Source organism: Triticum aestivum, chromosome 3B (assembly GCF_018294505.1).
Source record: "Triticum aestivum cultivar Chinese Spring chromosome 3B, IWGSC CS RefSeq v2.1, whole genome shotgun sequence".
NCBI lineage: Eukaryota > Viridiplantae > Streptophyta > Magnoliopsida > Poales > Poaceae > Triticum > Triticum aestivum.
Genome location: NC_057801.1, coordinates 49184962 through 49195144, shown reverse-complemented (window position 1 = coordinate 49195144; position 10183 = coordinate 49184962). Strand labels below are relative to the sequence as shown.

At 49.4% G+C, this 10183-nt stretch overlaps 1 pseudogene; it reads left to right on the top strand.

Annotated features, from left to right (window-relative positions):
• Positions 1–208: 208 nt before the first annotated feature.
• Positions 209–8923, top strand: LOC123068497 (UDP-glycosyltransferase 83A1-like; annotated as a pseudogene).
• Positions 8924–10183: the final 1260 nt, after the last annotated feature.

Sequence of the window (10183 nt, the reverse complement as noted above, 5' to 3'; positions counted from 1 at the left end):
CCGCCGGCATAGTGTGGCTGACAAACTTACAAACGTCCATACAGTCAAAGAAACACACAAACGTCCAGAATCCAAAGATGCCGATCGAGTTCACGCATCAGATCGTTCGTCCAACATGTCAAACATGAAGACACGGTTTGATCGTACTACAAAGCAAGCAGCTGACAACCGTTGCCACTCCACATCCAGTTTCCAGCGCTCGATCGCCATGGCCGCACCCGCGCCCCAGGTGCTGGCCTTGCCCTTCCCTGCGCAAGGCCATGTCATCCCTCTCATGGAGCTGTCCCACCGCCTTGTGGAGCACGGCCTCAAGGTCACCTTCGTCAACACGCAGCACAACCACGACCTCATCCTTGGCTCCCTCAACGTCTCCAAGCCCAACTCTCAGGACGGAATTAGCAGCCTCGGAGGGGTCGACATGGTGTCCCTACCGGACGGGCTGGCCGACGGCGAGGACCGCAAGGACCTCGCCCGGCTCGCCGAGTCCTTCTCGGAGGTCATGCCCGGCGAGCTCGAGAAGCTGATCGCAAGGCTGTCCGAATCCGGTGCATGCAATTACAAGCGAGTTAATTACACGATAGTACCACAATTGGGGCCGTGGTGGCGAATTGGTACTCGTTTTGAAATTTTTACGTGTCAGTACCACGTTTGGACCGAACCGTTGCAAATCGGGCTAAACTTCGTATTTGTACGTATTGACGCTGGAACTAACCGCCCGGGCCCGCGCGTCAGACGCCACGCTGGCGAATCGGCACTCGCCCGCTCGCTCAATAGGTGTGGTCCGGCTCGAACCGGACCGGCCCGTGCTCCACTCTGTTCCTCCTCGCTCCTGCCTCCCTCCTTGCTCCTCTCTCGTCGCCCTCGTCACCGCCGGCAGCTTTGCCGGAGCGGAGCGCCGCCGCCCGCCATGGTTTTCGAAGACGAAAGCAGTGAGGACACGTCCAGCCTGCCGTACATGCACTCGACCTCATCCACGGACGGGCTTAACCAGGTGATTTTCCTTGAGCTAGGTCTAGGGTTAGGGTTTCAGATTTGGGGCTTTTTGATTTGGTTGATTTCGCTGGGTTTTGATTTGGGCATTTTGATTGTACGAGCTTCGGCAGGTCCCTTTCAGCGTTGAAGATCCAGATTACCAGGGGCTTGAGCTGGAAACGATGTCGCCATGTGAGAAGCACGGCAAGGCATCTGAGAGGCTTGTCGCATTTGAAGGAATAGACACAGGGAGAAGGTTCCTAGCATGTGCAGAGCCGGTATGAATTCTATGCTGATAGTGGGATATTATATATAGGTTGATAGTGTCATATTATTGTTGGTTTGACAGTGCCACATTGAACATGAGTGAACATGAGTACAAGGCCTGATTATTAAGGGCATATTCATATATAGGTTGATAGTGTCATATTATTGTTGGTTTGACAGTATCTAGGTGGATAGTATGTACTGCATATGCTTTGGCAGTTCACCAAATTTGCAGTTAGAGATTGCTCTCTCTTGTTTTGAAGCGATTAGCAAAATCTAGTTCAAAGTTGTAGCTGAGTGGTGCTGTAATTTGTCATGCTGTTATTTAGTGGGTAGGTACATCTCAATTACTAGTGTAGCTTAGTGGTGCTATTATTACCAATGTACAGTGTTATTGCTTTGCACTAGTTATTTACCTGTGCTTCTGAAGTAACATGTTTATTTTTTTTTATCTTTTTGCCTTTTTGCAGGAAGGGCAGAATTGTGGGTTTGTTGAATGGGTTGATCACCAGTGGCCCCCAACAATGCAAAATGCATTGTTGAAGCTGTGGGCCATGGTTGAAGATAGCAAGAGTGCTAGGGTGAATGATAATCTTGAAAGTTCTTTCACTATCCACCATCTGACAGAAGAGAAGAACAAGCTGGAGGCCAACTATGACAAGTTAGTCCAAGATGTGCATGAACTTATGAGCTTCCAGGAGGACAGGGTGGTGGATTTAAGATATCTGCAGGATAACCTTACATATCAGCAGCAATGCAGAAGTGAACTGCTGGCTGATATGAAGGCACAGATGGCAAAGAAAGATGCAGAGTTTGAGAAGCTTAAGCAGAATTATGAAGTGCTACTGAACCTGACAAGAGCACAAGCAACAGTCATCCAGAACTTGAAGTTGAAGCATATTAAAGACAAGTAATTGTTTAGTGAAGATAAGATGAACTTGGAGTTGAAGAATGCAGAGCTCACAAAGTCTGAGGAGAAGCTCACCCAAGAGAAGCTAGAGTTGAAGCTTCAGATTGCTGAGCTGATGAAGGCAGAGGAGAAGCTGAAGGAGAAGATCAAGGGGATCCAGGCCATCTTAGAGAAGTGAAGAAAATGAATATGAGACTAGTGGGTAATGCTGACCTTTTGGGCATGATGGTTGTGTAGTGTATGGCTCTATTAATTGTGAACTATGTCTGTGTATGTATGTAGTAGATATGCTTTTCATCCTTTTGTGAGAAAAGGATGAACTATGCATTTAAACTCAAACTCCACTATGTATTTGTGATGGACCTGCTGTGTACCCTATAATATGTTGAACTCCAGTAAGTATTGTGTGTTATGTTGGCTAGACTTGAAATGATGATATATCATGCATTAGAAGATGGATCAGATATTCTGTGCCATGAGATGTAGACTAAAAGTTATGATTTCTCTTGCAATAGGTTTTATATTTTTATATTAGATGATTATGTTAGCATTGGAAGACTATTTGATGGTTATGTTAGCACTGGAATATTATATGGTTATGTTATATCATGCATTGGAAGCCCATGTTGGTTAGGTTATGTTGGTTCCGTCGACCCCTAGCCACCGTAAACCATCATGGTTAGGTTAAGTTGGTTCCGTCGACCCCTAGCCACCATAAACCATAATGGTTAGCTTAAGGTGGTTCCGTCGACCCCGAGCCACCGTAAACCATCATGGTTAGGTTAAGTTGGTTCCGTCGACCCCTAAGCCACCATAAACCATAATGGTTAGCTTAAGGTGGTTCCGTCGACCCCGAGCCACCGTAAACCATCATGGTTAGGTTAAGTTGGTTCCGTCGACCCCGAGCCACCATAAACCATCATGGTTAGGTTAAGTTGGTTCCGTCGACCCCGAGCCACCATAAACCATCATGGTTAGGTTAAGTTGGTTCCGTCGACCCCGAGCCACCATAAACCATCATGGTTAGGTTAAGTTGGTTCCGTCGACCCCGAGCCACCATAAACCATCATGGTTAGGTTAAGTTGGTTCCGTCGACCCCGAGCCACCATAAACCATAATGGTTAGATTAAGGTGGTTCCGTCGACCCCGAGCCACCGTAAACCATCAAGTTATCCACCCAAGTGGCATCAATCCATCAACCATCAAGTTATCCCCAACAGAACCATCAAGATATCCATTGGCATCAGCAGAAGTTGCTTTAGTGGCATCAAACCCAAAAGAAAACACATTGTAGTGGCATCAAAGCAAAACAAAGCACAATGTATCATCAGCAACAGTTGCTGCAGTGGCATCAAACCAAAATAAATCACATTGTAGCAGCAGCACAAGTTACTGCAGTGGCATCAAACCAAAATAAAGCACATTGTAGCAGGAATACAAGACATTGTAGTGGCATCAAACCAAAAGATAACATGCCACATTGTAGCAGGTGCACATTGTAGAATCAACAGAAGTTTGCATCACCTTCTGCCACCTCTACTAGCATTGAACCAGGCCATCCATCCAGTGTGTGTGCCATCAGTTGGTGGAGGAGCACTAGAAGTTGAGGCACCATACTGCCTTGGGGCAGAGAAAGGCCTTGAAGAATTTGCACCTCTCCCAGCAGAAGATTGAGCACTAGAAGATGCTCTTCGAGATCCTCTTCCACCACCAGCCCTTCTTCCTGCACCTCTACCAGCACCACTTCCACCACCTCTACCAGCAGCACTTCCAGTTCTTCCTCCTGGTGTTGGAGCAGGAGCCCTAGTTGTTGCAGGTGGAGCAGCTCTTGGTGTTGGTGTAGGAGCTTTAGGTGTTGGTGTAGGAGCCCTAGTTGTTGGTGCAGGAGATCTAGTTGTTGGCTTGGAAAACAATTCAAAGGAAACACAGTTAATAATACTACAAATAAGAAAGGTAATTTACAGAAACATCAAAATGAAGAACTAGTACAAAGGGGCTTACCACATGTTTGTTCTTTCTTAAGGCCAACTCAGGTTTCAACTGTTTAAGGCAGTTTGTGTATTTATGCCCTTGTAATCCACAATTGCTACAAGTTATTGTCCCCATTCTTGAGGTGGACTTTGGCTTTGGGACTTCAAATTTTCCCTTTATTCTCTTCTCTTTCCTTCTTCCTTTCTTCACTTTAAATGCTGGTGGTTCTATGTCTGGACCTGGGGTCTTTGTCCAGTCATGCTCACCAGGGACAGGATATATCATTGGTTCATATGCTGCCAAATAATATGGTTTCTTGAAGAATTTGCTTACAAAGTCCTCTGGAAACCTTTTTGCCTTGTTGATTGCTGAGATGGCATGGTTACATGGGATGCCACTGAGGTCCCAATTTCTGCAACCACAGGTTTCAACTTCCAAATTGACAGCATGTGTTTGCTCACCACTAGTTACTTGCCACAAGTTAACACCTGCTTGAATGGGTTTGCAGTACCTGGCCCTTTCCTTTTCAATCTCCAACTTCTCACTGTAATGTGGTGTGATCTCCCATCTAGCTTCCCTTCCACTCTCTCTATTCCTGTGCCACCTAACCATCTGCTTATCCTTTATGCCATCACACATAGTTCTTATTGGTTTTTTCCTATGATCTAGGATGTACTTGTTAAACACCTCTGACAAATTGTTGACAACCAAGTCAGTCTTGCTATTTGTGTCAAATGCATGCCTAGCCCATGTTTTCTTGGGTATTGCACTAAGCCACTGCCAAGCTTCCACACTCTCAGCTTTGAGATCATCCATTGCTTTATTAAATTTGTGTTCATTATATGCATAACTGGCATTATCCATGCACTTCTTAAGGTCCTCCCCCCTAAAGCCAGCATTCTGGAAGTTTGCATATATGTGTCTTAAGCAGAATCTTTGATGACTGTTAGGAAAAACTCTATTCACTGCATATAATAGCCCCTGGTGCACACAATTTAAACAGCTAAGCTACTGTCTAATACACATGTAAACACATATTTAGCAGGCAAAGCAAGGTGGATAAACATACCTTCTGTCTGTCTGACATTATAGTATATGGACCATACTGTCCAACTTCTCCTCCAAGACAAATCTTCAGTTGGTGTAGAAACCAGCACCAGTTTGCTTTGTCCTCTTGTCCAACAATGCCAAATGCCAGTGGGTATATGTTGTTATTGCCATCTCTACCAGTGGCAGCAAGGATTTGTGCACCAGTGGTCAGCTTGATAAAACATCCATCAATACCTAAAACAGGAAGTAAACATAACATGTCAAATGCATTTATATGTGCAACCTATTGAAACTAACAACATCAAAGTAGTGTACAAGATAAAATGAACTAACCAATGAATGGTCTACAGCCCTGTAGAAATCCCTCCCTTGCTCCATTGATGCAGTAAAACATGGCATGGAATCTTGGTCCTGGATGTGGGATTTTTTCAGTGGCTGTTGGAGTTACAGTGGTGACTATAACTCTACTCCCAGGGTTTGTATCCATCACAGTCTGAGCATAGTCTCTCAGCCTTGGGTATTGCTTCCTATGATCTCCCAACACAGCCTCAACAGCTAAGTTTTTTGCCCTATATGCCATAGCCTTGGGCACATCCACACCATACTTTTCCATGCAGGCATCAATAAGTGTATGTATGCTAGTACTAACATCAGATCTGAATAGTGGCTCATATTGCTTTGCAAGCCACTTTGCACTTACCCTGCTTGTTTCAGTAGAACTAGGGCAGGTGTGTTGTATCCTCATCTTCTTAATTACAAAAGTGTTTTCCCCTTTTATAACAGCTGCCACAATGCAGAACTTACAATGTTCATTCTTGCAATGCACAATGATCCTCTGATCTGAGTTCCTGTGATACTTGAAGTCTCTGCACTGAGTGATGTGCAAGCTCAACAGAGCATCTCTGAATTGATGTTGATCTTTGAAGCACATATGCAGTTTTAGTTGTTGGTGTGGTTGTTCCAAATCCTCATTGTACCATACTCTAGCTGGCCTCTTCTTTGCCCTACTCTTCCTTTTTTGAGGTAGCACAAATGCTAGTGGCTCAAACCCATCATCTTCACTGTCCTTCAATAAACTATCATCTTCTTCATCTGATGATGGTTTCCAATCAGGTTGCACTTCTTCTAAAACACTGGAATGTGACCTTGTTGTTGGCCCCCTCCTTACTTGCAACTTCTGCTTCTTCTTTGCTGGCACATATATTTTTTCCTCCTCTTCTGGAACAATAGGGTCATCATCCTCCAACTCAAATAATTCCTCTACCTCTGTGTCACCCTCATAATGCACTTGTTCTTCATCCTCTAATTCTTCTTCTGATTCTTCATCCTCTGTTTCTTCCTCATGTTGCTCTTGTACTTCTTCCTCTCTCTGTCTATTTTCCTCTTCCATCTCCATGTCTTCAGCATCATGCATTTCCTCATTATAGTTAGGCCTTAAATCCCCCATGTCACTATCATACTGCCCTTCAGATCCTTCAGATGAACATGCATAACTGCCATCATAGCCAACTTGTTCTTCTTCCACAACTTCTTTTAACTTGGGATTTAGAACACTCCTGCTCTCTTGTGTTAAAACAGCAGGGCCTACAGCTGCAATATAACTGCTACTCTGACCTTCATAAGCAACACCTTGCTGATCAACAGCATAAATAGGAGGATCGGCAAGATCAAAAACAACAGGCTCAGAATATTCAGTTATATCTAAATTTTGCTTCCGTACAAAACCCTTCTGTGGTACACTGACAGCTGGTGGACAAGCCCTAAATAGCAAATTAAGCATCAAACTCTCCTCATTCTGCCTCTTGATCAACTGTAGTTTAACATTACTATCAACCAATTCCAAGCCCTGCTCTCCTGGGGTCTCCATGTAAAACATCAGTGAATCATCAATACCGAAGCCTTGGGTTTCCATCAATGCAACCATATTTAGATATGTCACATCTGAAGAGCTTAATTTCCTCTCTAACAGATCATTATTGTCAAAATGGATCCTAACATTCCATATGTCTTCATATAAACTACAATTCACATGCAATTTGCCTAATCAGTACACTATAACCCTAATTAGCAAATAAATGAGAAGAAGAAAAAGAGGCAGAAACAGAAACTTACAGGACGCCGCCGAGCCCGTGGGTCAGCTCATGGCTATTGCTAGGGTTCGCCACCCATTGCTTTGCCAGCCGTACCCGCTGCTCCATGGACAGCGCGGGCTCAATGAACTCGTCGTTGTCGCTGGAGTACTCAGAGCTCGAGTAGCCATCGCCGCCCTCGATTGGAGATCTCCCCTCGATTCCTCCTGCCGCGCCGATGCCGAAGAGGGGAAGGTTTGCGCCGCCGCCATCGCCGTCGCCGCCACCGCCGCTGCCGCCACCACCGCCCGGGGGCGCCGCCGCCATCGCCGTACGCGCAGGGAGCTAGGGTTCGTCGACGAACAGAGACGGCGACGAGGAACAGAGTGGAGCACGGGCCGGACCGCACCTATTGAGCGAGCGGGCGAGTGCCAATTCGCCAGCGTGGCATCTGACGCGCGGGCCCGGGCGGTCAGTTCCAGCGTCAATACGTACAAATACGAAGTTTAGCCCGATTTGCAACGGTTCGGTCCAAACGTGGTACTGACACGTAAAAATTTTCAAAACTGGTACCAGTTCGTCACCACGGCCCCAATTGTGGTACTATCGTGTAATTAACTCATTACAAGCTGACGTGGATCATCGCCGACGCGAGCATGGCGTGGGCGTTTCCCGTGGCGAAGCGGCTCGGCCTCCGGGTCGCCGCCTTCAACCCTCTCTCGGTGGCCATGTTCGCCACGAGGATCCGCATCCCCGAGCTGATAAGGGACGGCATCGTCGACGAGAAAGGCCTTCCGAAGCAGCGCGGCACCTTTCGGTTGGCCCCAGGGATGCCGCCCATGGACACCACGGAGCTCTCGTGGAACCGCGCCGGCGGCCCCGAAGGCCAGCCGTTCATACTGGACTTCATCCTCCGGAACAACGCGGCCACCCGCCTCGCCGAGGCGGTCGTCACCAACTCCGTCCAAGAGCTCGAGCCGGGAGCCATGGCGCTCTTCCCCGACGTCCTCACCGTGGGCCCGCTCCTCTCCGCCTCCCAAGACAAGCCGGTCGCCAGCTTCTGGGACGAGGACGCCACCTGCGCGGCTTGGCTCGACGCGCAGCCCGCCGGCTCCATCGTGTACGTGGCGTTCGGCAGCTTCGCCATCTTCGACCGGGCGCAGCTCGTGGAGCTGGCCGAGGCGCTGGCGCTGACCTCCCGGCCCTTCCTGTGGGTGGTGAGGCCGGACTCCGCGAGCGAGGAGTGGGTCGAGGACCTCCGGCGCCGCGCCGGGGCGCGCGGCCGCGTGGTGGGCTGGTGCCCCCAGCAGCTGGTGCTGGCGCACCCGTCGACGGCGTGCTTCCTGTCGCACTGCGGATGGAACTCGACGCTGGAAGGTCTGGTCAACGGCCTGCCGTTCCTGTGCTGGCCCTACTTCACCGACCAGTTCCTCGACCGGGGATACATCTGCGACGTGTGGCGGACGGGGCTGCAGGTGCCCGGCGAGATGACGGCGGGGACGCTCGTGGGGAGAGAGGTGATACGGGGCAAGGTGGAGGAGCTGCTCGGCGACGCGGAGATCAAGGCCAGGACGCTCGCGCTGAGGGACGTTGGCACGTTGCTCGCCGGGCCGTCGCAGACGGCGGATCGTCGCGCCGGAATCTCGCACGGTTCGTGGACCTCGTCCGAGGATCACCGAGCTAGCTTGCTACTCCCTAGTAGAACGCCAATAATATGCCAAGTCTGACGGAGCGATGAGAATGACATCGTGCAAACTCAAACTTAAAAATGTCTTCAACTTCAAACGGTGGCTAGCTGCGCATCCCATTTACCATCCATCTTGACCGTGTACTTTACCTCGACGAGAGTTTCTAAATTCCTAAATCCTAAAAAGTGGTCGAGTGCCACCTTGTCTTACACAGCACTCGATCTCGTGCGCCGTCCGATCTAGATCCAGCGGTCGCGCGCGGTTCAAGCGAAACAGCTGGAAACCGCCGCCGTTCTAATCGATGCGCGCGCCAGGTGTCCCCTGGTCGTGGCGTCGTGGGCGAGACCCGTTGGGTGTTCTGTGCGGTTTCGGTTTCGTCTCGTCTCTCCACTCGCCCAATCCCCCCCCCATTCGAAACTGCTCCCGAGCGAGCGCAGCGGAGCGGATCCCCTTCCAATCCCCCATTCTTCCCCCAAATCCGGCGGTCGAGACCCGAGAGCAGCCGACGGCGTGGCGGCGATTCGGTGGTAGCGTGCCGCCGAAGTGAGGGAGGGACAACGGGGGCGCGGCGCGAAGGAAGGCGGTGCAGCGGCGGAGACGCGACCGAGGAGGGACGACGCGCTGCACGCCGCGGCGAAGGACCAGTACCGGAGACGCGGCAGAGGAGAAACGGCGAGCGCGGCCGTTGTTCTGTTGGCGCAGAAGGGCAAAATCGCGGCGAATCCCCGGTATGTCCGTAGATCTCTTCCGGTCATGCGCGTTTAGGTTGTCCAAATCGACGCGCTCTGCTGCTCCGCCGCGAACAGAGGAGGGAACGGCGCGCGTGCGGCCGTCGTGCGGTTGTTGCAGAAGTGCCGAATCGCGGGGGGTCGATGCGCTCCTCCACGGTTGAATAAGTTGACGAAATCGAGCAGCAGGTTGTAGAATCGATGGAGAACTCGTTAGTTTGGAGAATAATGCTTATCCCATGTCAATGTTGCCATTGTTTTGTGAGTGACTTGCCTGTTATGGTTTATGTGTTGCCTGCTGCAGGTGGTTCATGTGTTTTGATTTAGTGCAGGACAGTAAATGCCTCTCCCATGTCAGTGTTGCCCTTGTTTTTTTTAGTGTCCTGCCTGATACGGTTCATGTGTTGCGTGCGAATTTAGTGCAGGACAGTAATGTCTCTCCCATGTCAATGTTGCCCTTGTCTTTGTGAGTGTCTTGCCTGATATGGCTCATGTGTTGCCTGTGAAGGTGTTTCCAGAGTGTGTTTT